At 37.1% G+C, this 27,557-nt stretch overlaps 1 pseudogene; it reads right to left on the minus strand.

The window, feature by feature from the left end:
- Positions 1–10,802: 10,802 nt before the first annotated feature.
- On the minus strand, positions 10,803–13,140 carry LOC125479279 (annotated as a pseudogene).
- Between the last annotated feature and the right edge of the window lie 14,417 nt (positions 13,141–27,557).

Below are 27,557 nucleotides of genomic sequence, written 5' to 3' on the forward strand. Positions count from 1 at the left end.
ATTTTAAACATAAAATTTAAATTTGACGACCTATGTGGTATTTTGACATCTTTCAAAATTTTGTTTTTCAACCGGTATATCAAATTAAATATTATTTTATTACACTATTTTCTTTTCTTTTTATTTTATTACACTGTTTCTTCAACCCAATTCATTTTATTACTTTTTGATCGGGCCACATTTATCTGCATTGTTAGTTGATCCAACAGTCCCCATTTTAAATTATTTAATTTTAAATTTTAAATTTATAAAAACATCAAATTTAACGAATAAGATCGAATATAATATATTCAACAGTAAAAAAAATATATATTTAACAGTCCAAAATTAAGAAACTGCAATTATATGCCTAGACCTAAAACTTTGGTCAACTTCTCAGGGTTCTAAATGGGTATTCAAAAAAAGGAACGATCGGTTCCAATGTAGCCATAGAAACTCAAATTTTTGTGACATTGTAGGAAGCCATCTATGCATATATAGGAATGATTCAAGTTGCCATAATCACTTACTATATTTCATATTTATATGTATATGTCTTCTTTTCAGAGTCTTTCTTGTAGTTTACTTATATGTGCACTCTGGCACGCTAAGTTTTAGCTGAACCCGCAAAAATTTTGAAAGAACCAAATTTAGTTTGGTTTGGAATAACCGATAAATAGACATGGACATAACGTTTTACGGATTTTGATCAAATATGTAACTTTTTCACTAAAGGGACAATGATGAGTTAGTGGGAGGGTTGCAATGGTGAGTTAGTGGGATGACTGCGATGATGAGTCAGATGGATTGGATGAGTGATAGAAATCAGAGGGCTTTTTTAATTCTTGTTGTTGAAAATACTAGTGGGTAATGAATGCCCACAGTATTGAATACCTGCCACAACATTGAAAACGTTGCCAAAGGGTTGAAAACCTTGGCAAAATATTGATATGTGGAGATCATTTGTCAAAGATGTGTGCTTGGAGTTGCTCTATAAATAGAGCACTCCGTATGCTTCGAAGAGAGAGCAGAAAAAAGAAAGAGAGGAAGAGAAGAGGAGAGAATACATAGAGTTATCTTTGTACTCCTATTTATAATAAAAGCATCATTGCTACCCGAGGACGTACTCCAGTCACACTGACTGTAGAGGAACCTCGTAAATTTTGTGTCTTTTTATTTATTCCACTGTACACACATAGTCGATTTTACAACACGTTATCAGCACGAAAAGCTCTTATGTCAGTGGAAAGCACAACGCCATAAATCCGATGAAGCACTATCCACCTCTCACCTCCGTCATCTAAAATCTCACAGAACAAAAGGTATGTCCATTTTTCGTCTCTCCCACTGCGCCAGAAGCGCCCCACCGAATTCCGGTGAGAATTGAAATTTACGACCTGAAGTCGTCACGAGATGAGAAAACTCGTACTTGACAACTGGTTTCCAGAGATCCAGAAGAATCTCATCAGACTTGGAAACCCAGATCACGTTGTTTTCAACGAATCTTGAGAACTCCCATGAATACTTGGTTGTTTGAGATGGTGATGGCAAGAATGAATCCACACAAGCCTCCCTCTCTTGTGCCTCTGTCAACCCCACTGTCATCTATGTCTCTGTAAGGAAGTTCTTGCTTAACGATGACATGTTCCCTGGGTCATGCAAGAACAACGCCAGTCTCTTGTAGCCTTTTGGATTGAATTGAATTTGGGCAACTTCCATAACTACCTAGCTGGCCCTGCGTTTTGAGACTGGTAGAGACAGAGAAAGAAGAAAAAAAAAAAAGGATGTTGACTGCAACATAAGAAAAATATATATATAAAAAATGATTTGAATAGTGCATGACACCATTTAGTCAAAATCATTTAAATGGTTTCTGTTGGTGCATGGCACCATGTTGCAGAAATCAAAAAAGTAACAATAGTAAACTTTGAATAAGTACTGACAAAAGAAAGAAAAATAATAAATAAAAGGAGATATGATACTTCTTGTTATTTATGTGAATTTGTGTTGGTTTAAAACCCTTTCACAAGTTCTATTTACTTTAAAGTAATTTATTTATCATGGACGGTTTTACCGCCTACTGCTTTAAGTTTTGATTTATGTGAATGGTGCTGAATTAAAGCCCTTGTCACAAGCTTTATTTACTTAAATGCAATTTATTCATTATGGCTGAAATTACCGCCTATTGCTTTAATTTATTTATTGTACTTCTTTTGTTACGATGAGTACATACTGGACCCGAAGTTCCTTGATCAGATCAGAACCTGCAGTTTCTTGATCCTCATCAAATAAAAATGATTGGACCTGAAGTTCCATCAAACAAAAAGATCGGATATAAAGTCCCTTGATCCTCAAGATTAGGACATAAAGTTCCTTGATAAGTATCTTAAGTTTGAAGTGCCGCAGTGCCTCAACTTAATTGCAATAAAAAAAGCCATAAGAGTCTCGGTCTGTAAGACTATTAAATAAGGACCAGAAGTTCCTTATGTCCATACTCAAAAATGGTTTAGCAGAAGTATTTATTAAGCGGATGAAATTAATTACCCGCGTTCTGCTGATGAAAATAAAATTGCCAGTTTTTACATGGGTACATGTCATTTTACATGATGCATTATTGATTTGGTTGAGACCTGTTGACAACCATCAATACTTCTCAGTAGAACTCGTGTTTGGGAACCAGCCAAACATTATATATTTACGAGTTTTTGGTTGTGTTATCTATGTGCTTATTGCACTGCCACAACATACTGAAATGAAGCATCATTGCGGATTAGGCATTGATGTTAAACATCATCTATCATTCAATATTTAAAACCCTTGACTGGGGATACATTTACCGCGTGGTTTGCGGACTGTCATTTTGATAAGACAGTTTTCCTGCCGTTAGGGGGAGAAAATAACTTTGTTTCAGAAGAACGATGAGCAAATATCATTCCAGAAGAATGATGAGAAAAAACCGTTCCAGAAGAACGAAGAGAATTTGTCGTATTTTGATTCATGAAGCAATCAATATACAAAACAAAGTGAGAATAATTGAATGATGCAACGATATGCAAATCAAATGCCAAATGCATTTAATGATGCAACGAAAATGATAAAATCACATATACTTGCTGCAAGTGTGCCTACAAGAATTAATGTCCCTATTGAACAAAATAATATGGCAGCAAATGATTTATCTGTTGCACGCCTGAAGCGTGGCAGATCCTCAGACTCAAAAGGTTCAGTCCTTCGAAAGAAGAAGAATATGGCACTACTGAACTATTGCATAACTGTCACATGCCAAATGCATAACAGTTGCCGCAAGGATACTTGTCCCGAAAAGGTTAATCCGCGGATATGGGAATATTGATGTCTCATGCATGAAGCATGATAGACGTATAAGTTCCAATGACTTAACTCCCGAAGTGGAGATTAAAAATCCAAGCTCTATAACGCTCAAGAGGAGGTTATGATCTGTATTCTCTAAATTATAACTATCCTGGAAGAGATAGTGTAATGCCCTTGAAGAGGCAATGGATATCCCAAAAGAAATGAAAAGCTTTTATGCATGTGCATGCACATGAGAATATGGGATCACATATTGATGATAACCAATGGTAATTTTGGTTCTTACAAGTAGCTACTAAATTCATCAATGAGCTGTGGTGATATTGAGTCCCGTTCTTTTTCCATCAACAAAATTATGGGCTAAAAATGGATAAAGGCAAATCCATTACAATTTTGTAAGAACGTGGAAAAATAGACCTATATACTTGGATACAATACAAATAGCCAAAGGATGTTACATATGGGCATTTGTAATACTGTGAAATACATTCACATGATATGACACAAGGTTGTAAAGGAGTTCATATGAATGGAGAATTATATACAAAGGGTTATGAGTCGCCCACATCATATCTCCATGAGTAAATCCCTCAAATATACATGGAAGCGAATTGCTCTGTATAAATTCTAAAGGAAAATGTGTCATGAAATGTAGAAAATCCCTGAAGGATTCAAATTGCTTGAAGAAAACCCCATAAGGGTAAAGCATAAAATATGTACTCAATACCAATGGATGGTATAAATTGCCTTAGTGAGTATTTTCATTATGGTATTGTTGCAACATACTAAAATCTCTTGCAAGAGTTGATGATATTAAATTGGGACTCCTGAAGAGTCAAGAAAGATTATAAAGTGTTGAGAGAAATATTGTCTCGAACTGCAGAATCGAACAATATGCCAACACGAATCTTATCCATGATATTTATGACATTAAAGAATCGTATGGATTGAAGATTATGAGTTGAATACTCAAATGATTTAGACACTAAGAATGATCATTTATCTTCGCGAGGGTAAAGATAAATTGATATTTGGTCCAGAAGTACCACATCTTAGTGAAATATATGCTTTATTGTATTTAACACAATACACTGAATGAAATAAAGCTTATATATTAATATCTCCGAGAAATTACATACACATGAGTTAAAACAAACAAACAGAAGGGAACCTTCACAAAGGTTACTCATGTGAAGCCTCAGTACTCGGAAGTACCCTAGAAGGGAAAAACACCAGAAGTTGATTATTTGGAGTCTCAATACTTGGTGGAACTCCAGACAGCTAAGACAATGGATGTCTTTGGAATAAAGACTCGAACCCCCGATTGTCATTTTGAGTCCGACCTTCGGATTCCAGTAGCTGGTCGAGCTTTCTTTTCATGCTCGTAGAGTAATTATTTGCAAGCATGTGTAACACTCTATTCTCATGCTTGAGCCCTCTAATCTCTTGTTTAAGACTTGCCACCTCAGCCATTAATGATTCAACTTGGTGAGTTCGAGCAAGTAGGCGCTGTCCCATATTGGATACAGAACCCGCACATTGAACACTGAGAGCCAATGAGTCTTGAACGGCCGCCTCATCAGACCGGTTTGAAAGGATTCTGTTGTCCTTTGGAGTGAGAAGATTTCTGGCTACCACTGTAGCAGTTATGTTATTCTTCATCACAGAGTCCCCAACCGTAAGAGGACCATTAGAAGTTGAGAAGGACGGGCGCCATATGTTATCCTGATGCTGCTCGTCTGTATCAATCCTGAGACTCAAATCTAAACAAATGTTAGATGGGCAAGCCATTTTCAGAAATGATGAAGGAAGTCAAATAAAATCTCAGAAGTGCAAGAAAGGGAAATTTCTGCAGGCAACAATTTTTTGAGTGTTTCTCAACAAAATTGATCTCTCTATAATAGGAGGGGCAACAGGACCACTTATTCAAAAATTGAAGAGACACCGATTTTCGAATCTCAAAAGCTGGATTTCCCTGTATGACGTCTGTCAACATTTCTCAGACGCAATCTCAGCTCTTGGATATCACGTGCAACTTTGTCAAAGATTTCTGATAAAGTTGAAAACGCGTGAATCTTACTGTTCTAATTACACCACAGTTGCTGACAAGAGTAAAGGCACAGCTTTACTACCTGCTATTGGAAAATCAATATATATGTCAACCTTTGTCCTCCACGGCAAGGCAGAACTGAAAAATATCTAACTCTTCCTCATCTCCGAGAATGCATCTTTCACAAAGTATGTCGAAATACTCAGTTTCCCCCCTCTCTGAGAATACCTCTACAAACAAGTCACACCAGAGTAAGAGTATCTCATATCATCAGGGACGAGAGCAAGAGTATCTCATATCATGCAATCTCCCTGTCCTTTCCTTTGTCCTTGTTCTTACCTGCCAAGACAAGGATAAAGAAAGCAATATGTCGGAACCTCCACTCAAACTTGCGCTGCCACCAAGAAGTGATGGTCCATTCAAATACAAGGTTTGCATTCCACTCCTGTATCAGATGACAAATACTACAAGAGAAGATGCCAAACCTGCATAAGGAAAATATCACTTCTGCAAGGAGAGCAAGTAAGGCAAGTGAAAATGATATATTGAAGCATGTGGAGACAACCACAACAAACACATGTCAGTTCATCCTCGACAAAGCCTAAGATCACTTGTCACATGAAGCTCCTCATGATCCAATTTCATTCAAGATCAAGCCTGGACGGCCTTTGAAGAAATCACAAGTCCGATTCAAGATCAAGTGTCCACCACCCTTGAATCAAATTCAGCTCCAGATAAAATAGGTAAATTCAAATCTTTGGAGGAAGTCTAGCAGAAAGGCCCTCCAACCCAGTTCAAGAACAAGTCTGTGGAAAGTTAACAACAAGTGAAACACCTCTTTCGGCAACTATCACCGCTAAAAGACTAAAGCAGCAGGATCAATGATCAGCTTAAATATTTTGAAATCAGGGGGAGATACTCATCAAGGGGGAGCATCCAAAATAGATCAAGATCTTAACGAGGCAACTCATGTTGATATGTGGGCATCCAAGGGGGAGTGTTGAAAATACTAGTGGGTAATGAATGCCCACAGTATTGAATACCTGCCACAACATTGAAAACGTTGCCAAAGGGTTGAAAACCTTGGCAAAATATTGATATGTGGAGATCATTTGTCAAAGATGTGTGCTTGGAGTTGCTCTATAAATAGAGCACTCCGTATGCTTCGAAGAGAGAGCAGAAAAAAGAAAGAGAGGAAGAGAAGAGGAGAGAATACATAGAGTTATCTTTGTACTCCTATTTATAATAAAAGCATCATTGCTACCCGAGGACGTACTCCAGTCACACTGACTGTAGAGGAACCTCGTAAATTTTGTGTCTTTTTATTTATTCCACTGTACACACATAGTCGATTTTACAACACTTGTGATGTTTTGAGGGGCTTTTTTTTATTTTTTTATTTTTTTATTTTTTTTATTTACTACAACGATATTTTACTTTGAGGAGAAAATTTGGGCTATAATATATCACACATAAATGAGTATTGAACTCGTTATTTATATCAATCGAACATAAGACTTCTTATTTATTAATATAGAGGAACATTGTTGGACTATAGTGTTACTATATCTACCAAGATTGTTAGTGACACGTCCCCGATCCCAATATTCCTCGAATACCAAGATAGGTACATGCTGACCGACACTCGAGGGTGACGAAAGCCATTTATTGAGTGTAAATGATGAGAACAAGAAATAAATAAGACTTATAAATTTAAAATATAATGAATATGCATTTCAGGAACGTGTTTAGAGCACACATCTAATCTAAAACACTAAAAGAATTTATATAAAAATTGAATGAATAAAAAAAAATGAGTCTTACACCGAGAGGATTCGAACATGTCGCTGTGGAAGTGTCTTGGTACCGGGATTGTATGCCTCGATTCTAGTCCTGAAGGGGGCGCAAAACAAACATGAGTGGACCAAGTTGATATAGATATAATAAAACAGTTATCAACATATTAACCCCCAGGTTTTATGAAAACACATATATTATGATAACAATAGGTTTTCCGAAACCTAGCATGTTGTGCAATGTCTCAAAATATATCTCGTATATATCGTAATTGCTAGTGAATGTCTAATCTCACTCCAAACCCCATGTCAACTCCCCATCCTTGTGCCAATTACCAGAGGAAAATCACCTTCAGGCCCCATGCCAGCTCCCCATCTCTATGCCAATTGCCAAAGGAAAATCACCTTCAGACCCTATGCCAACACCGTAACCTCGCCTGTGACGGAATCTATCCCTCGCCCCGTAGCGGAATAGGGACCACTAGGTAAGTACAAAACCATTGAACATACATGTATTTGAAAAGCAACTTCATAGTATAAAGTCATCCATCATCTATACTATAAAGAGGTGTTCTAAACATGTTCTAAATATTATATCGTCATCCATCAGATATTCTATAAAGAACATGAGTTATAGGAAAAATAGTAATAATTCAAAATAGCCTCAGTAAGCATATTATCTCATAAAACGTAATCATTAAATCATGCTTTTCATGTATGCATTTCTAATAGTAAAATATGCATTTTAAAAGGAGTCCACTCACCGTACACCGTTAGTGCAAAGTCGTGCCAAAAGGAATAATGGAATCGCCGCTATTAATTGCATCTAAGCACATAAAGGGTACAATTAATAAAACTATGCTCAAACGATTGAATTTGGGAAAACAGACTTCATAAATGGATTCAGGACGTCGAATAACCCTAAAAAGGGTCCAGGTTAAATTTCCAAAAAGTCAACATAAGAATATTCTAAAGAATATTCCACCAGGTTGGGCTGGGCTTGATGCTAGGCTTGGTAGGCCGGCCCAAAGGCTTGGGGTAGAAGGTTAAAGGGACATGGATTGGGCCTAGGATTTTGGCTTCAAAGGGCTTTGGGCTTTAATAATTAAAAAAGGTTTGGGTTGTGGGTTTTAGAGGGAACGGGCCTAAGGCCCTAACCAAGATGGCCCAAGGCCTTTTGGGTTTTAGGAAAATAAATAAATAAAAAGAAAAGGGGGTTGGGTTTAACGGGCCTAAAGCCCGAGTTCTAAATGGCCCAAAGGGCTTGGGTTTATTGGACTGTGGGTCGCCGGATTCGAGCGAAGAAGAAGGTTGGATTTCGACCAGAATTTTAGACAAATTTTAAACGTTCATAACTTTGTCAATATTCAAATGAAATCGAGTGATTCAAAAATAGAAATCATAGTTCTCGACGAGATGAAGAGAGTGGTACCTCACACGACATCTAACTCACCGTGGTTTGTCTGGAAAATGCCTCGAAAGCCGCGGAGGTCGCCGGAAACTGGGTAAGATTCAAATGGATATAATGTTTTCAATACTCAAACGAAATTGGGTGAAACAAAAAGGAAAGTTGTAGTACTCAGCGAGATAAAGAAATTGATACCTTGCATGCCGGCCAACTCGCCATGGTTTGGCTGAAAATTGGCTCGAAAGTGACAGGTTTCTCGCCGGAATTCGGGGAAGTGATCCGAGTTCATTTTTTGCGTTCAAATACGCCAACCCACTTCAAAGACAAACTAAATTACTTCTAAAACACGATCTAATAGGTTTTAAAAGGTTTTGGAACGTTACCTTCACTAAAATCGGCAAGGTCTTCGCCGGGGAAAACCACAGTTCCTCGCTGAAGCTTCTTGGCTCGACGACAGTAGCTAGGATCGACATGGGGTGGTCTGGTGGGGTGGTGTCGTCTTCATTGATGTGGTGTGGAAGTGAGGGTGTGTGGGTTGGTTCACGGGGAGAATGAAAGAGTACAGAAAGGGGGCTCGGGGGAAAAAGAGAACAAGAAGAAAGAGTGAGGGAGAAGAGAGAGAGAGGTCGGGGTACACAAATCAGAGGGTGGACCTCTTAGGCTCACCAATTAAGACTCAAAAACTATTTGTAACTAAAAACCCAAAACTATTTTTTAAAATCGAGGGTGGGGTGTAACAGTTAGAACCTTTCAAATGTAAAATATTGTTTTTATGATTTCGCATCTTTCGTTCCAACTTTAATGTTGTGTCATTTTTAACTTGGATTTACAACTCGAATCATAGAGCACTTACCCACGAAACAAAATGAAGAGCAAAACAAAATGTCATGGAGTTTATGCAAGAGAACAATAGTTCAGTTGGTTAAAGGTATTTACTCTGTATTCAAATTCTCAAGTCTAATTTTCTCTTCCTCAATATTGCTCGTATAAAATAGAAAAATAAAATTTGTGGGGTTGTTAGAGTTAGAGTTTCTTGTACTCCCCCATCTGCCCATTACATCACACCACACTGACAGTGCCATAGTGGGCTACAAGGAAAGGCACACTTCACATATTAAAGATTATTCAAAAGGTGTTTAGCCCCAAAAAGTGTAAGTAATTTGGTTAATTAGGGTTGGAGATAAGATTGTCACGAAATGTCCCTCACAAGAACAACAAAAAGTGATAATTCTCAATATTTTTTTGGGAGAAATCCTATCACAACATTTAACATTTGAGGAAGTGTGAGCCTCTTTTAGGGAAAAGTATCCGGCGTAAGTAATTTGGTTAATTAGGGTTGGAGATAAGATTGTCATGAAAAGTCCCCCACAAGAACAACAAAAAGTGATAATTCTCTATATTTTTTTGGGAGAAAATCTATCACAACATTTAATATTTGAGGAAGTGTGAACCTCTTTTAAGGAAAAGGATTATTGCCATATTCTTTTCTGGGATCCTAAGGATCATGCAATCGTAACCGTTCATTGTATATTATATTGTCATAAATCATTTCAAAATTTAAAATTTAAAATTTAATATAAATAGTACCTAACAAAAATTGATCACAGGATGTACGATAAACGGTCACGATTGCGAGATCTATAGGATCCCCATAAAAAGGATCCAAGCCGGATCCTTTTCCCTCTTTTAGGTGCAACAAACTCCATGATTTTATCTTAAATCACGGAAATGGGGCACTAATCAAATGATGGTACCTTAATTCTTATGATTGTCAGGAATCAATGTTATTATTGTCTTATATTATGTGTAATTTAACCAGAAAGTAAAGGAAAAAAAAAAAAGTTGCTGCAATGAAGAAACTGCAAGTGTGCAGGAGATGTAATCTAATTTAACCAGAATGAAAACGAGGAACGAATTGCAGAAACGGAACCATCTTTCTAGGCTTAATTCGATCATAGAGAAAATGCTAGATCATGAAGAGATAGGAGTGGGACTTCATAGGGTTGAGCTTGGACTTTGTTCTAGGCTTATCTAGTCTAGGCTGCCATACTAGTCCTTAAGGCTCACATGACAATGGAATAACGTTGGCGTGACAATTTCTTAAGGTTCCAGTGGTGATGCTCGCTAAAGTTAACATGATTGTGAAGTTGTTTTAGAATACTTTTAAATTGATTAGAACACTCTTTCACATGGGGCGCGAGTCATGTGACAAATTAACTCATTTGGTAGAGCCCACCAATACATATGAGTTTCATATTTATTAGAAAGATGGTACACATACGGGATAAGTAATTTGAAAACAAACATTTTTGGCTTAGCCAAAAAAAGAAAAAAACCTTAATTGTAGCAGAGCGCTCCAGGATGGGTGGACGCTTCCCAAGCTGAGACTGAGATTGATCCAAAACAAGAAAACATCCGGCACGTCCAACGTCCCAAAAACGTATTGCACGATTACATCCGCCTGTCAGCAAAACCCACTCGCTAGAAGTAGACCATTCCAGTCATGAAAATACAACACTTAGGACCCTCTAGATGCACGAAACTTTATTCTACGTTATAAGTTAAACCCAAGAAACAAGACTAAAAACACTTGGTACTTTTGTAAACAAAAACTAGAGAACCCAAAGGAAGAATATAAATCTACCTAGAGCTTAAACCTAACCTTACGATCCTAAGGAGATCTCCAACCGAAATGGCCAAGTATAGTCCCGTCTAGAATTATAGCTCTACAAAAAATTATTTTTAAATGATCAGTGCCAGATTATATTTATATGCCATCTCCAATCGAAAAGGGCTAAACATAGTCCCTCAATAATTTGTTATTTTTAAGTTTGTTCTTTAACTTAATGGTATTGTTACATGTTGGTATTGTTACATATTGTTTAAATTTCATGTTGGTATAGAATTTTATTAAATATTTTAATATTACTTGCATGTTAACAACTTAGACATTAAAATAGGTATGAAAAGATTGTTTGAGATGAAAAGAATGCGAAAATTTTGAATAAAATAAGGTAAGATAGTATGTAAGGGTAAGAAACGATGTGAGAAATAGTGTAGAAATGCCATAAATATTTATAGGAAAAAATTTAAAATTTAAAATTTTGACTAAAAAGAAAAATTCAACAGCAAGTTGACATCAACTAGCAATTGCTGCTGATGTCAGCAAGCTGGAGGTGACAGAAAGATCCCCAACAAACGGGTTGATGGGGGGCTGGAAGCAGCCAGCCCAATAGCCAATAAGGCCATTAATTAGCCTAGTGGGTTCCATTTCTTTTTGGTCCAGCCTTTCATTGAAGTTGGGTTTTTTAACAAAATGTTTCATGTGTTTACATAACCATGATAATTGATAAGAAGTTTAATTTTTCTAACTTTCTATGTATCAAATGTGCATCAAATGTTTAATTCTGCGAATTTCTTGGACATACCGCGGTGGCCAGACAAGGTTTGAGCAAAAGCCTCGGAGCCAATATCACAGAGGCGGACTTGAACATCTTCTGTTCCGGCAGCAATGAGCATGAGAGAAGTTGCCAACGGCGACATTGCAGTCCGGTACGCCTTCCCCGACATCTTGAAGTCCATCACTACCTGAGCCGTATTCGTATCCCAAACATTAATGTGATGATTGTACGACCCCATCACAAATAGTCCGGTGTCGACGGGATACCATACGGCGGAGGACACCACATACTTATGGCTTATCCACCGCGAACAAGCACTTGTGCCTCGTGATAGCTTCGCCGCCTCCGTAATTGGTCCCGTGCTGGACATCGAACACGGCGGCGGAAGCATCGGAGGTGCCAGATAGCAGGTACCGGCCCTCCGTCAAATCGAGCTGGAGAGAGTTGACAGAGCCGCGGTGAGGGGACATGATGTCTTTGTGATTGGAGAGTTCAAGCGTTTGGATCCGGGTTGACTTGATTCGATTCGAGAATGAATTTGGGCGGAGCTTGCCCGCTTCTCTGTCACCGATTGCCCTCCACATTTTCGGAGCATCTTCTTCTTCTTGTGCCAAATGCAAAAGCGAAGCGGAGGTTCACAACGCAACCGTGTCGTATCGCAGTGTTTTCTCTCACACTCTGAAGTATGAATTCTCAAACCGGAACCGGTTTTGTTGACACTGAATCCGTTTTCTGTTCTTCCGGGCTTCGCTTTGATTTTCGTCCTGGGTCGACTCGGACAAACTTGGACAGATTATTGAGCGGGTTCGGTTTATAATGGCTGACAAATGATGCGTCAGTAAAACGGCAGCGTAAGCCTATCTAAAATTGAAAGGTGGGGGTCGTGTTGTGAATGAGAGATGTCAACTGTCGTTCTCGAATGACGAATTCAATATTTAAATAGGACAGGCCTATTTACTATTGTGATGAATGTGATTATTGTGACAAATTTAATAATATTAGTTCTTTGTTGGACTTCCAATCATAGATAAACACGTGTTTAATTATAATTTTTTGTTTTAATTATTTGGACACGTGTTTATTTATGATTGAGGTTCAACAAAAGCTACTGCTATTCTTTCTTCTACATTCAATGATAGCCTAACCGAATGAAATTTCCTAACCTAGAATCCACTAGGCAAACCAAAATCATTAGGAATTGAGGAGTCGAGATCTTCTCTGGATCTCTGCGTCGGAGCTCAAGGACTCAAGGATTGAGGTCATTGAAGAGAAAGAATTGGTATGTGTGAAGTTGACAAGTAAAATGAGCTAACGAGGACTACAAAATTTAAAATGAGGACCATTACAAATAAACAAACAACATGTAATTTCTTCCGTGTGTATCATTCTTTTACAATTCCCAACCATCAATTCTTTTACATGTTTCAAGCTGTTACAACCGACAACTTCCAAAATTGTTAAATTCTCAAATGGTATTGCAAATTACCTTAGATTTGGGTCTGCTTGTGGGGAATTCTTCTTCCACTGACACATCGAGTTCTGCGTTTCCTCAAGCCTCAAAGCACTTAAATTTGGAAAGGTGGCATCTACATGCCCAATACCTTGAAGGAAAGCTACTTGCTTTTTAGAGCATGCACCATAAAACTTAATTGATTTGAGTTTGCAAAAGAGCCACACCAACTCTTTATATTGCTGGGCAACTTCAACTTTCCTAGCTTGGGAAATGAATCTTGAAACATTGCAGGCCAATGTGGGGATGTTTTACAACTAGCATGGCAAAAAATATTGGGTCTTCAATAACTTTTATTCATTTGAGCAGAAAGAAATGGTCTATCTCGCTTGATAAATTTCAATAGAAGTACTCGTATTAGGGTGAAAACCTGTGATTACTCCTATGGAAGAAAAACATCACTTGGGTATTTACGTTGATCATGTTCCTGTTGATAGGGGTAGATATCAAAGACTTGTGGGGAGGTTAATTTATTTATCTCATACTTGTCCTAATATTGCATATGCTGTGAGTGTTGTAAGTTAGTTTATGCAATCGCCCAGTGGAGATCACATAGTTGCGGTAATGCGAATTTTGGCATATCTAAAGTCTGCACTCGGTAAAGGAATACTTTATGGAAAACATGGACATCTAAAGGTTGAGAGATTTAAAGATGCATATTGGGCTGTCAATGTTACTGACATACGGTCTACATATGCGTATTTTACGTTTGTTGGAGGTAATTTGGTTCTGTGACGTAGTAAGAAGCAGAGGTCGTATGTGGAAGCTGAGTATAGAGGTATGGCACAAGAAGTATGTGAACTTTTTTGGTTACGTTAACTTTTGAGATGTCTTGGTTTGAACCAAAAGAGGCTACGGAGTTATATTATGACAATAAATTTGCAAGGAAGATAGCTGACAATTTGGAATATGATTGAACAAAACATGTGGAGGTTGATTGACACTTTATTAAGGAAAATCTTGAAAGGAAAATTATGCCTATACCGTTTGTGAATTCAGGAGAGCAGTTGGCTGATTCTTACTCATGCAGTATCTAGTAAGGTTTTTCAAGACTCAATTATCAAGTTGGACATGTATGATATTTATGTACTAACTTGAGGGGGAATGTTGATTTGAGTCTTAATTGTAAATGTTATTGGAGTATTATTTTAAGTAGGATTAAAATCTGTAATCTTTAGGATTTAGTGTCTTTATATTTTGTAATTACTTTCCTTATAGAATAAGGTGTATATACCTATATTGTAAACCTAAAGGATAAATAATATAATGTAGTATTAAAAGTATTTCTTCTTCTATCCCCCCTCCACCCTCTCTACACAATCAGACTCCTTTTATGTTTTCTTCGTGTTGATCCAACCACTCTATTCTTCTATGACACTCATTTTTATATAATTTTTATTTCAACCCACCACTGATCTTCTCGTACAATTTCCCCCAAAGAACCATCTCTACCATCTTTCTTTTAAACCTTCCATTCTCATTATTTTCTACAACCCGTCCCTTCTTCATCACTCTTTCTTTTTCACTTCCCTCTCTCTCTCTCTCTCTCTCTCTCTCTCTCTGAGTTCTTTTCCTTTTTCACTCACCTTTCACACCCTTCTTCCTTACTACAAACCACAATCTTGTCTCCCTCTTCACTAGCTAATATTGATGCATAACCCAATTTGAATTCCATAGAGCAATTCTCTTGGAATATAGCTTGCTCGGTTGTAAGAGTCTTAATCAGCAATTCTCTTGGAATATAGCTTGCTCGGTTGCTCGGTTGTAAGAGTCTTAATCAGCAATTCTCTTGGAATATAGCTTGCTCGGTTGTAAGAGTCTTAATCGCGACATCGTCTTCATCCGCCATGACTCCCATTGGTGAGGTTGATAGGCCAAAGGCAATGTTGTTGTTGTAGCTTGGCATCCCAACACATCTGACGTCTTGCTGGCAATGTGGCTTTTGGTGGTGTTGAAGGTGTAGGATGGCATTTTTTGACAATATGTGGGTTCATGGTTTTTGGACTGTAAAAATTTGTTAGAGATTCTGTTGATGAATAAAGATATAAGAAATAGGTTGGCAATGGTGAGCTTGTTAAGTAACGTGATGACAAGAAGAATCCATTGTAAGGAATTTGATGTGTTGGTGTTGGTTGTTTGGTTCCAAATGCTTTCTTCACCCCTAGGTTTGTGATTCACGCCTAATCTACTTGCACAAAAGTTACTATTTTTGGTTGATGGTGGTGTGTTTTCATGGTTAGAGGATAGAGGCAGAGAGTATTATAAATCTAGTAAAACACAATAATACACCGAATTTAAGTGGTTCACCAATTTGGCTATGTCCATTAAAGTTACATTGGATTTGACTATGTACGAGAGATTTACAAAATACAATGAAGATGGTCTAGAGCCTTTAGATAAGGTAAAAGAAATGGAAGGTGGGTGGTCTGAGAAGGAGAGATCTTTCTTCTAGCTGCTATGTTGTTACTGGTGTGGTGTTGTTTCTCCTGTATTGTTCTTTCCTCCTTCGGCCTTTATGGAGAAAGAAATGAAATCCTCAATTAAGCCTTCGATGTCACGTTTCAATTCTTTTGTAACACTTAAACATCAAGAACTGAAAGTATCAGTAACTAATCATGATTATAATCATTACCATGCATGTGGACAACTATCCAAAAGCCACATCCAACTCTAAGGGATATAGAATCCCACCTTTATTTTGGGGAGTGAATCATCACCATCATTTCCTGCATCATCTCCATCTGATGTCGTTGACCCTATTTCTATGATTCTTTCACAATCCCCAACCCTCATTTTATTTAGCCGCTTTATAAAAACATTAAATTTAACTTAAGATCGAATATGACAAATTCAACAGTAAAAATAAATAAATAAAATTAACGGTCCAAAATTAAATCAACAGTTAATGCAATACTTTGTTTCAAGAGAATAATCAGTCTAGTGATTTTTCATTATATATCGAAATCTAACTTTTTAAAGTTAAAATGTTCATAAAAATAAATTAGGATAATCTACATAATTTTTACTTTTTAAAGGTTACTTAATGGACATAATTCAGCTTAAATTCATTTCTTAATAATCTATGGTTAAAAATTTAACTCAGAACGGTTGGAACAAAAAAATTGTTTTTGGGTTAAAACTTAATTTTTTTGTCCCATTATTTAGAGGTGGTCTTAGTATAGGTATATATGAGGCTCTTTTTTTTTGTTTTTTTATTTTATTTTATTTTAAGATAACTAAATCTTGCTTTGGTGTAAGATATATGAGATATGGATCCTGCTTTCACTAAGTTCATTCACTAAGAATTTAGGAACAATTTAAACAGAACAAAAAACTCAATTATATGCCTAGACCTTAAACTTTGGTCAACTTCTCAGGATTCTAAATGGGTAGGCATACAAGAATAGGAATGATCAGTTCCAATGTAGCCAAAGAAACTCAAATTTTTGCGACATTTTAGGATGCCATCTATGTATGGGAATGATTCAAGCTGCTATAATTGCTTATTATGTTTCATATTTTTGTGTATATGTCTGCTTTTTATAGTCTTTCTTGCAGTTTACTCATATGTGCACTCTGGAATGCTAAGTTTTAGTTGAACCCACTGAAATCATGAAAGAACCAAATTTAGTTGGGTTTAGGAGAACAGATAAATATACATGGACATAATGTTTTATGGATTTTGATCAAATATTTAACTTTTTCACTAAAGGGGCAATGATGAGTGGGAGGGGTGCAATGATGAGTCGGATTGGATGGGTGATAGAAACTAGAGGATCTGAATCATGAGTTACTGAGAAGGAAAGACCTTGAAGAAAAAAATCAAACTGTTGAGTGTCGCATTTGGTTGTCGGAAGACATCGGTCATGTCTTTCCACAATGAGTTTTAAGTCTAAGATTGAGAGTTTGAGAGCCAAAAATCCAGTTTTAGTACCCAAATTTGCTGGATGTTGAAGATTATCAAGTGGCCTTATTAGTAGTATTTAGGCCATCTCTAACTGATGGCTGGCCAGAGGGCTCGTTTTAGCCCTTTGGCCCTCCAAAATTTTCCAAGATATTAATATTTTAATGAACAGTACAGGGCCATATTTGCCTCCGTCCCCAACCGAGGGCCAGAGGGCCAGAGGATTCGTTTTAGCCCTGCCACAAAAAACCGTCTCCAACCAAGGGTCAAAGGGCCATAGGGCCAAACATAATTTATTATTTAAAAACTACAACTGAAATTCAAAAAAACGGCTAAGTGACGTCAGCTAGCCGTTGGATTTGAATTTTTCTTTTGCTATAAATAAGGTGGATATTGGGCTATAATTCACACAACTTTGAATTCAATCTATTTCAATTCAATCTCTTTCAATTCAAGTTTGCAATGAATTCCAACTTTGGATCCTCTTCAGATTCCAACTAGGGGTCCTCATTCAATTCCAAATTGGAAGCAAAATGGGCGCAAATGAGACGAGAAGATGAGGAGTGTGATGAAGAAGTTCAAGAAGGGCTCGTGCAAAAATATATGATGGGCCTAATTTGCCCTTCAATCCAATAACTGGTAGTATCTCTATGAATGAGTACATGAGGCGCTATAGAATGATATGTTCTCGTGCCACAAACAAGTACCTACAACATGATCTTGTTGCACATCTTTGGGCCAAAAGAAGCATGGAGTAGGCGTTTAAGTTTTATGTTATTAAATGTTTTTTAAAATGTTGTTAAATGTTTTTTTTTTATGTTGTATAATTTGTATGTTGGTTAATGTTATTTAATGTTATTTCATATTGTTTAATGTTGTTTCATCTTACTTAATTTAATTTAATGTTGTATAATGGCTTAGCAAGTTATAGGAAAAAATATAATTTAAAAAAAATATGAAACAAATTTTGTGAAATAGAAGTTATAGGATAAAAATAGAATTTAAAATAAAATAAAGCAACTATGTGAAATAGAAGTTATAGGAAAAAATGGAATTTAAAAAAAAATGAAACAAATTTTGTAAAATAAAAGTTATAGGAAAAAATAGAATTTAAAAAAAAATATTAAAAATAAAAGTTATAGGAAAAATTTTGTAAATATAAAATAATAATAAAACTATAAAAAAAAAATTCAAATGCAACGACTAGCTGACGTCAGCTAGCCGTTGCATTTGAATTTTTTTTTTCTTAAGCATTTAACGTACAGGAATACATTTATATTAAATAATATAAACGTATTCCTGTCGGTTATAACTGACAGGATTCCCAGTATTTCTGGCCAGCCCTCCAGCCCTCTAGCCTTCTAGCCCTCTTCGATTCTGTGGGGCCCTCTCAGATTTCAGAGCCCTCTGGCCTAGCCCTCGGTTGGAGATGGCCTTATGTAGGCTGGAATGCTTGTTTCTTTTCTATTCAGAACGATTCTGTCTAACTCTTGTGATTATGTATCAATGTGGATTTCTGGTATGACCCTTTTTAATTCTTGTGATGTTTTGAGGGGTTTTTTTTTTCTTTAACGATATTCTACTTTGAGAAGAGAATTTGAGCTAAACGAGATAAAATGCCATACATAATTAGGTATTGAACTCGTCATTTATGTCAGTCGAATACGAGACTTCTCATTTACTACTATAGAGGAATATCATTGGCCTATATAGTTACTATGTATACAAAGATCGTTAGAACCTTTCAAATGTAAAAGATTGTTCTTATGTTTTCACATCTTTCGTTCCAACTTTAATGTTGTGTCATTTTTAGCTTGGATTTGGAACTCGAATGGTAGAGCATTTACCCACTAAACAAAATGAAGAGCAAAACAAAATGTCATGGAGTTTTTGCAAGGGAACAATAGTTTAGTTGGTTAATGGTTACTTTATATTCAAAGTCTCATGTCTAATTTCCTCTTCTTCAATATCGCTCGTATAAAATAGAAAAATAAAATTTGTGAGGTTGTTAGAGTTTCATCTTGCACTCCCCCATCTTCCCATTACATTACACCACACTGATAGTGTCATAGTGGGCTACAAGTGAAGCCACACTCCACACATTAAAGATTATTCAAAAGGTGTTTAGCCCCAAAAGTTTTAGGTAATAAATGCTTAATTAGGGTTGGAGATAAGAGTGTGATGGAAATTGAGCCCATAAACCACCATCCTATCATGAAAAGTCCCCCACAAGAACAACAAAAAGTAAATAATTCTCGATATTTTTTTGGGAGAAAATCTATCGCAACATTTAATATTTGAGGATGTCTGAGCCTCTTTTAGGTGCAACAACTCCATGATTTAAGCTTAAATCACGGAAATGGGGCACTAATCAAATGAAGGTACCTTAATCCTAATGATTGTCGGGAATTAATGTTAGCATTGTCTTAGGGTATTTTTATTAGCATCCCACATTATATGAATACACTCCACTTTAAAATTTGATATTAAATGGGTTATATACCTTAATATGAAATAACAATTTCGACCTTATAAGGTTTTAAAAATAAATAAATGAACTCTAAATAAACTCCTAATTGTTGCAGTCATATTTAAAATAGGAATATGATTATGTAAATCTTAGTGGATCTAGAAATATCTCTTATATTCCTATTAGTAGTTAATTACCTATGAAGAGTTGTAATCCTAAAAAGGTAAGGATTCTGCCTATCCTAAAAAGGTAAGGCACAATTGGGTGATACAATACATCTCACAATTAAATAATTATCTCTTTCTTATTGCCGTCAGCCTCCCTCTCTCTATTCCCCTAGAATAGTTCTGTCACATAGGCCTACAACACGCTCTTGCTGTAAGCTAAGGAACTGAAGGATCGTAGGAGGAGGCTTTATTCTACAAAAATTCAAAGGTTTTTATTTGTTTTCTGCTAATCAGATACGCTTAAAATAAAATAAGATATTTGAAATGTCCACGAAGCATGAAAACATTCCCCATGATGCATGAACCCCCTATATTTATATTTTTCTTCCAATATATATATATATATATATATATGTGTGTGTGTTTTATTCATTACACAATTATTTTGCTATGTGGAATTTGTGAGTCAAAGCATATAAATAAATTAGAAGCAATTCTAGGGTTTTTCAAACCCTAATTTAGTCGGAAAAAAAAAAAAATTTTGGGCACGGTGCGGCACAGTTGCCGCACCACCACCATGTCATTACTGTAGTCCTCTGTGCTAGCTTGCTGCCTAGCCGTGTTGAGCACGCCAACAGGATGACGTTGTTTTTATGTCAAGACTATGGCTGCAGCCCTTTGGGCCTTGCTACAACTATATAGACACACCAGGCCTTCGGCCTGGTTGACTTACCTTGGCCGAATGCCCAGCCTACTCCTTAAGGAAGCCCGCAGCCTTCCTGGACCCGTCCATGTGTTCTCGGTCCAAACTACCAGAAACATTATGCTGCTGGGCCTTGTCCTGCACCTCGGCATACTTACCTGCAGCCTTATCTATTGGGCTTAGCTCGCACCGACCCAATAACAAAGAAACCCAGCTTCGGCTAGGCTTCTCAGAATCAACCCAAGGCCAACGTTTCGCTGGGCCTACCCCGTGTCCACCCATTTGACCCAAACACCAGCAGTTGTTGCTGCTGGGCTCCTCTACCTCGGCTCGTGGCCTATAGCCACATGTGGGCTGCTTTTGTAGCTAAACACGAAGCTCAATAGCCTCTAGGGCTTTGCCCTACTCACGGCACCCAACCCCAAACCCTTTTGGGCTTTTTTTTTTTTTTTTTTTTTTTTCGACCCAATGCTAATTTTTGGCATTCTAAATAATTTTAACCCTAATGTTATTATTATTTTCTGCTTCTACAATCGACCCTATATGGTTCGATTCATTGAATTAATTAAAAGTAAACTATAGTCCATTAATCTGATAATTAATCCAAAATTATTGACCTGATTCATTGAATTAATTAAAAGTAAACTATAGTCCATTAATCTGATAATTAATCCAAAATTATTGACCTGAAGATCATTTTTTGGACATTAACGATTCAATAATTTATTTTTATACTTTGAACCGTTGACATCCTTTCGTAGTCTCGAAGCTTTCACACTTAAGTTCCTGAAGCAACTCAAATCCACTACACTTAAATCAACATATTGCATTATGTGTTCTTGTAGGAACCTCTCCTTTATGAACTAATCATTTATAAAACTAAGTCAAACTTGTAGTTTCATATTTAGTGCCTTTGAAACTCGAAGTTTTCATTCAAAACTTACCACATGAAACCTGTAGCTTTCATGTTTAAATTAAACCAATACATGTCTATAGAACCCGAATGTTCTATAATGTATGTCTATGGATTACCATATAACTAACTACGTTTTGTTGTACTTTCCATTTTAGGGACATGTCGAACTTGAATAAGCTCGATTTCATCGCTTGGAAGGATCTGGAAGAAACTACTTGAAGTGAGTTCAAGACGTAAAGCTCCATCTTACTGCAAAGGGTATTAGAGCCACCATCGAGGCACCTACCGACGATAAACCCGTCGATGAAGCTCAAAAAGCTACTGCAATGATCTTCATTCGAAGACACATCCATGATGCACTGCAGACTATTTTGATCACCATGAAGACATTTACTTGCCTAAAGCAAGACACAACTGACAACATCTTCGCTTCCAAGACTTTAAGTTCGTGAATGAATGCAACTCTGAAGTTTGTAGAATCTGATCACTGCTTAAGTTTTGTAAAGTGGACTTAACTAAATCAAATCTCCTAGAGAAGACTTATTTGACCTTCTACACCACCATTATTGTCTGCATCAACAATATAGGGCACAGAAGTTCACCAAATTTTCGGATTTGATCTTAGTTGTCTGGCTGATAATGCTACCACGTACATCATCTTGCGTGAGTGACACTATTTTACTAACTTCGTACCTAAGAACACATTTCTAACAACCCTCTCAGGCCTATCCAACCTGATAGAAGGATACGAAAAGGCTCGTATCATGTTGTCTAATGGTACAATCTTAACCATTAAAGAGGCCCTCTATTTTCCACGTTCCGGAAGAACATTGCTGAGTTTTTGAGATATTCGAGATAATCAATATCATATTGGAACCACTAAAGAGAATGGTTTTGAATTTCTTTGTATCACTTTAGTACGAGTATGGCCCTAAGCATATTCACGAGAAGTTAGAACATCTCCCGAGTGGGTTGTACATCACAACCATTAGTGGCATAGAAGCCCACCATGTGGCCGGCTCTGTGCCTGAGTTCCAGAGTACTTTGTTGCTTTAGCATGACCATATGGGACATCCTGGACGTGATATGATGCGTAATATCCTCAAATCATCACATGGGCATCATTTACCTCTCTACATTGGATTTTCGCGATGCAATGCTTTTTCTTTGGGTACCCTCACATACAAAGATTATTCACGGCCCTCCCTAATTTTCTTCAGCAGATTCAAGGGGATATTTGGGACCTATCCAACTAACATGAAAACCATTTAGATACTTTATGGTGTTAGTTAATGCGTCGACAAGATGGTCACATGTTTGCCTGTTGTCCACACGCAATGCTGCATTTGTGAAACTCCTAGCATAAATTACTAAGCTAAGGGCTCACCACCCTGATTATCCAATCAAGTCGATTCGACTGGATAATGCTAAAGAGTTTACATCATATACTTTTGATGATTATTGCATGTCAATTGGGATTGATGTCGACCATCCTATACCCCATGTTCACACCCAAAACAGCCTGGCAGAAGCTTTCATAAAGCGTCTTCAATTGATAGCTTAAACTTTGGTTATGCAAACCAAATTGCTGGTATCTACCTAGGGCCATGCAATATTACACACAGCTATGTTGGTCTGCCTGAGGCTCATCGATACCCAACCTCATTCATCGTTACAATTGGTTACCGGATACGAGCCCGACCTCTCGCATTTACGTGTATTTAGGTGCATAGTCTATGTGTTAATAGCCCCACCACTACGTACCAAAATGGGTCCTTAGAGAAAAATGAGAATCTATGTCGATTATGATTCGCCATCTATTATTCGTTACTTAGAGCCCTTGACAGACGATTTCTTTACCACATGTTTTGCAGATTGTCACTTTGATGGGACAGTCTTCCCGTCGTTAAAGGGAGATATGCATGCTAACGTTCCCGTAAAATACCGCAAATTGTCGTGGTATGCTCCCATTATGTCTCATTTAGATCCTTGCACTGCCTAGTCTGAAACTGAGGAATGACTAATTATAGATCTTCAAAGCATTGTTTAAAGCATGCCAGATGCTTTTACTTATCTAGCTAAGGTGACAAGATCATATATACCTGCTGCAAACGCACTTGCAAGGATAGACGTACCCTACGTACGTCCTAACATCGCCTGGGAAAGCCAAACCATCCTCGAAGGTAGGAAGGCTACACCTTCCATGCGGCCTGGTATATTGGCGGTTAGCTAATCATCTACTCCTACCCTGAAGCATGGCAAACCTTTTGGTTCAAAGGACTCACAACCTTGGAAGAGGAAATTGGCACCAACTAGTGACCCTAGTTTGAATCTGACCATCGCTTACTCATCTATTCCAATGCATGAGGTTATTCTAGATTACGGTGATATCTTAGATAAGAGAACCCGACCTCTCGATAATCCCGAGATTTTGGTCCATTACGTAATATTATATGAGGTTTGGAATCGGAATGAGATGATCGGCGACAATGCATTTCCGTACACAGTAGCTACTGACATCATACTTAGCAATGACTTTCAACCACATTCCGTTGATGAATGCCGATGTAGAACGGATTGGTCAAACTGGAAACAAGCAATCCAAGTTGAACCTGATTCGCTTGTGAAACGTAAGATATTTGGACCTGTAGCTCTTGCTCCACCACATGTGAAGCCCATGGGCTACAAATGGGTTTTCGTGAGGAAGCGTAATGAGAAGAATGAAATAGTGGGATACAAAGCAAGCCTCGTAGCACAATGCTTCTCTTAACGCCCTGGGATTGATTACGAGGAAACGTATTCCCCCGTAATAGACGCCATAATGTTCCGCTACCTTATCAATTTGGTAGTTTCCGAAAAACTGAATATGCAGCTTATAAACGTGGTAACCATGTATCTCTATCGGGATCTAGATACGAAAATCTACATGAAATTTCTAGAAGGACTTCTATTGACTGGTTCAAATAGTTCTAGACCACGGAACACTCTTGATTAGATTGAGAATATCACTCTACGGATTGAAACAATTAAATGCTAAACGAGATCCCTTCCATTCTAAGGAGGATGAAGAAGAGATTTTGGAGCCTGAAGTTTGATACATAAGTGCACTTGGTGCTTTATTGTAATTGGCTCAATGTACTAGACCCGACATTTCCTTTGTTGTCAATCTTTTGGCTAGATGCAGCAATGCTCCTACACACAGACACTGGAATGGTGTTAATGACATTTTCCGCTACCTTAAGGGTACTATGGATTTGGGCTTGTTCTACACCTATGAATCCTCAAGAGCACACGCCACCCTTCACGGTCATCGGGTTGATTCTCGCCTCATTGGTTGTGCAGATGTTGGATATCTGTTTGACCTACGTAGGGCACATTCTGAAACGGGTATGTCTTTATCGTTGGAGACACTGCTATATCTTTAAGGTCTACCAAGCAAACGCTAGTTGCGACTTCTTTGAACCATGCTGAGATTCTTACCCTGCATGAAGCATCATGTGACTGTTTTTGGTTGAGAGCAGTTATGGACCATATTCGAAGAATTAGTGGTCTTACATCTATCGTTGACCTTCCAACGATGATCTTTGAAGACAATGCCGCATGTATCGAGTAGTTAAAGAAGGGATACATCAAGGGAGACAACACTAAGCACATAACACCGAAGTTGTTTTACTCTCACCATCAACAACAACATCAGAACATTGAAGTCAAGCAAATCCGTTCCTAGGACAACCTGGCGGATCTCTTCACCAAGTCATTGCCCAAGTCTACTTTTTAGAAACTCATCCAAGGAATCAATATGCACGCATAAATTATCTGAACTGAATCGCTTGTAGTTTTCTTATTTGGAAGTTATGTCTAACTCAGGGGGAGTATCCTGAAGCATACTTACTTTATCTTAATGTACTTTTTTTCCTACGATTAGGAGCATTTTTCCCACTAGGTTTTTGCTACCTAACGAGGTTTTAACGAGGCACCCATCCTAGGATGATCACACTCCGTTGAGTTCACTACTTTCATCATGTTTGACGTTTGTTTTAGATATTATGCCTACTTCTCACTTTTCTCCTTAGTCCATGAGTTTTCACCTATCCTAGGTTTTACCATAGCGAGGTTTTGTGAGTTTTACTACTCATGCATACTTACTTTCTTATATTAGAGAATCGTATTTGCTCGTTGTGCCACCGACTTCATCAACTATTCTATCTTATCTACTGAAGATCTGATGCGATGTTTGTTTGAGTATTTACACACTCAAGGGGGAGTGTTGCAGTCATATTTAGAATAGAAATGTGATTATGTAAATTCTAGTGGATCTAGGAATATCTCTTATATTCCTATTAGTAGTTAATTACCTATTAAAAATTGTAATCCGAAAAGGGTAAGAATTCTACCTATCCTACTACTATAAATAAAGGCACAATGAGGTGATACAACACACGCCTCACAATTAAATCACTTTATCTCTTATTGTAGCTGGCCTCCCTCTCTCTATTCCCCTAGAATAGTTCCATCATGTAGGCCTACAACACATATCACTTTTAACATATACATCCTAAGATTATTTATCTTCTTTAACTCACAAAACCACTCTCAGCTTCCTTCATCACATGTAACAATTTACCATGTTAAATTACTGTCTCAAGTTTGGCAATGAGACGTGCTAGTTTATTCGCCAAAAACCTATAGCTTTGTAACAAGAATCATAAGAAAAAATCATTCTTATTAGACTTATACAAATAGCATACAATTGTCAATTTGCAGATTTTTAAGGGTAGTTTGGACTTACTATCTTTTAGACCTTTTAAGCACCACGAAATGTTTCATACAACAATATATTGCTTTATTTTTATTAGTGGTTTTTACACTAATTAAGTTCTAATGGTAAGGGAGGAAACTAATATTAATGTTTTATTTCTTCTGATGTGGTTAGAACATTGTGAAGCAATGAAGGGAAGTAGCAAAATTTTAATGTTTAGGCAAGCTCATGCCGAATATTATAGTAGTTTTCTATAGTTTTTTGCCGAATTTTCATGGTTTCTTTATTATCAAAGAGTAGGCTAGCTTCTGGAAAATTATGAAGCCATCCAAAAATAGTATTCATGAAGTTAATGCAGAACCATTATTTATGCTATGCATTTCTAAAAATCCCTTTTTGCCACAAAATGATGGATTCTCAAATTTTCGTTCGTTAATGGTGGATTCTCAAATCTATATCTTTATTATTTGAAAGAGAGGGGAGAGGGGGGGGGGGACAACATAGAAACCACCTATTGGAAGAAACAAATAAAATCTTTGGTTGATCTTATGTATTTGCACCTAAGATGTGAAGAGTATGGGGTGTATGTAGGAAATTTAAGGTGTATGTTGAGGGTTGGGGTGTGAGGGTATTATTGGAAAGTATGTGGGGGTGTATTAAGATACGTTTAAATTATAAAAAATAAAAATAAAAAGAAAAGAAAAAAGAAAAAGGAAATGTGTGGTGTATCTAGTATGTGTGGTGTATTCAACAATATGCAGGGTGTTAATATAAACCTTGTCTTATATTATGTGTAGTTTAACCAGAAAGATAAAAAAATAAAAATAAAAATAAAATGGGTTGCTGCAATGAAGAAACTGCAAGTGTGCATAAGACTTGACTCTAATTTAACCATAATGAAAACGATGAACGAATTGCAGAAACGGAACTATCTTTCTAGGTTAATTCGGTCATAGAGAAAATGGCAGATCGTGAAAAGATATGAGTGGGACTTCATAGGATTGAGCTTAGACTTTGTTCTAGGCTTATCCAGTCTAGGCTACCATACAAGCCCTTAATATTCACATGACAATGGAATAACGTTTGCATAACTATTCATAAGGTTCAAGTGGTGATGATCGCTAAAGTTAACATGATTGTGAACTTGCTTTATAATACTTTTAA

The sequence above is a fragment of a genome, unplaced genomic scaffold, assembly GCF_019419815.1.
Source record: "Pyrus x bretschneideri cultivar Hongxiangsu unplaced genomic scaffold, Pyrus_bretschneideri_v1 Contig28, whole genome shotgun sequence".
Lineage (NCBI taxonomy): Eukaryota > Viridiplantae > Streptophyta > Magnoliopsida > Rosales > Rosaceae > Pyrus > Pyrus x bretschneideri.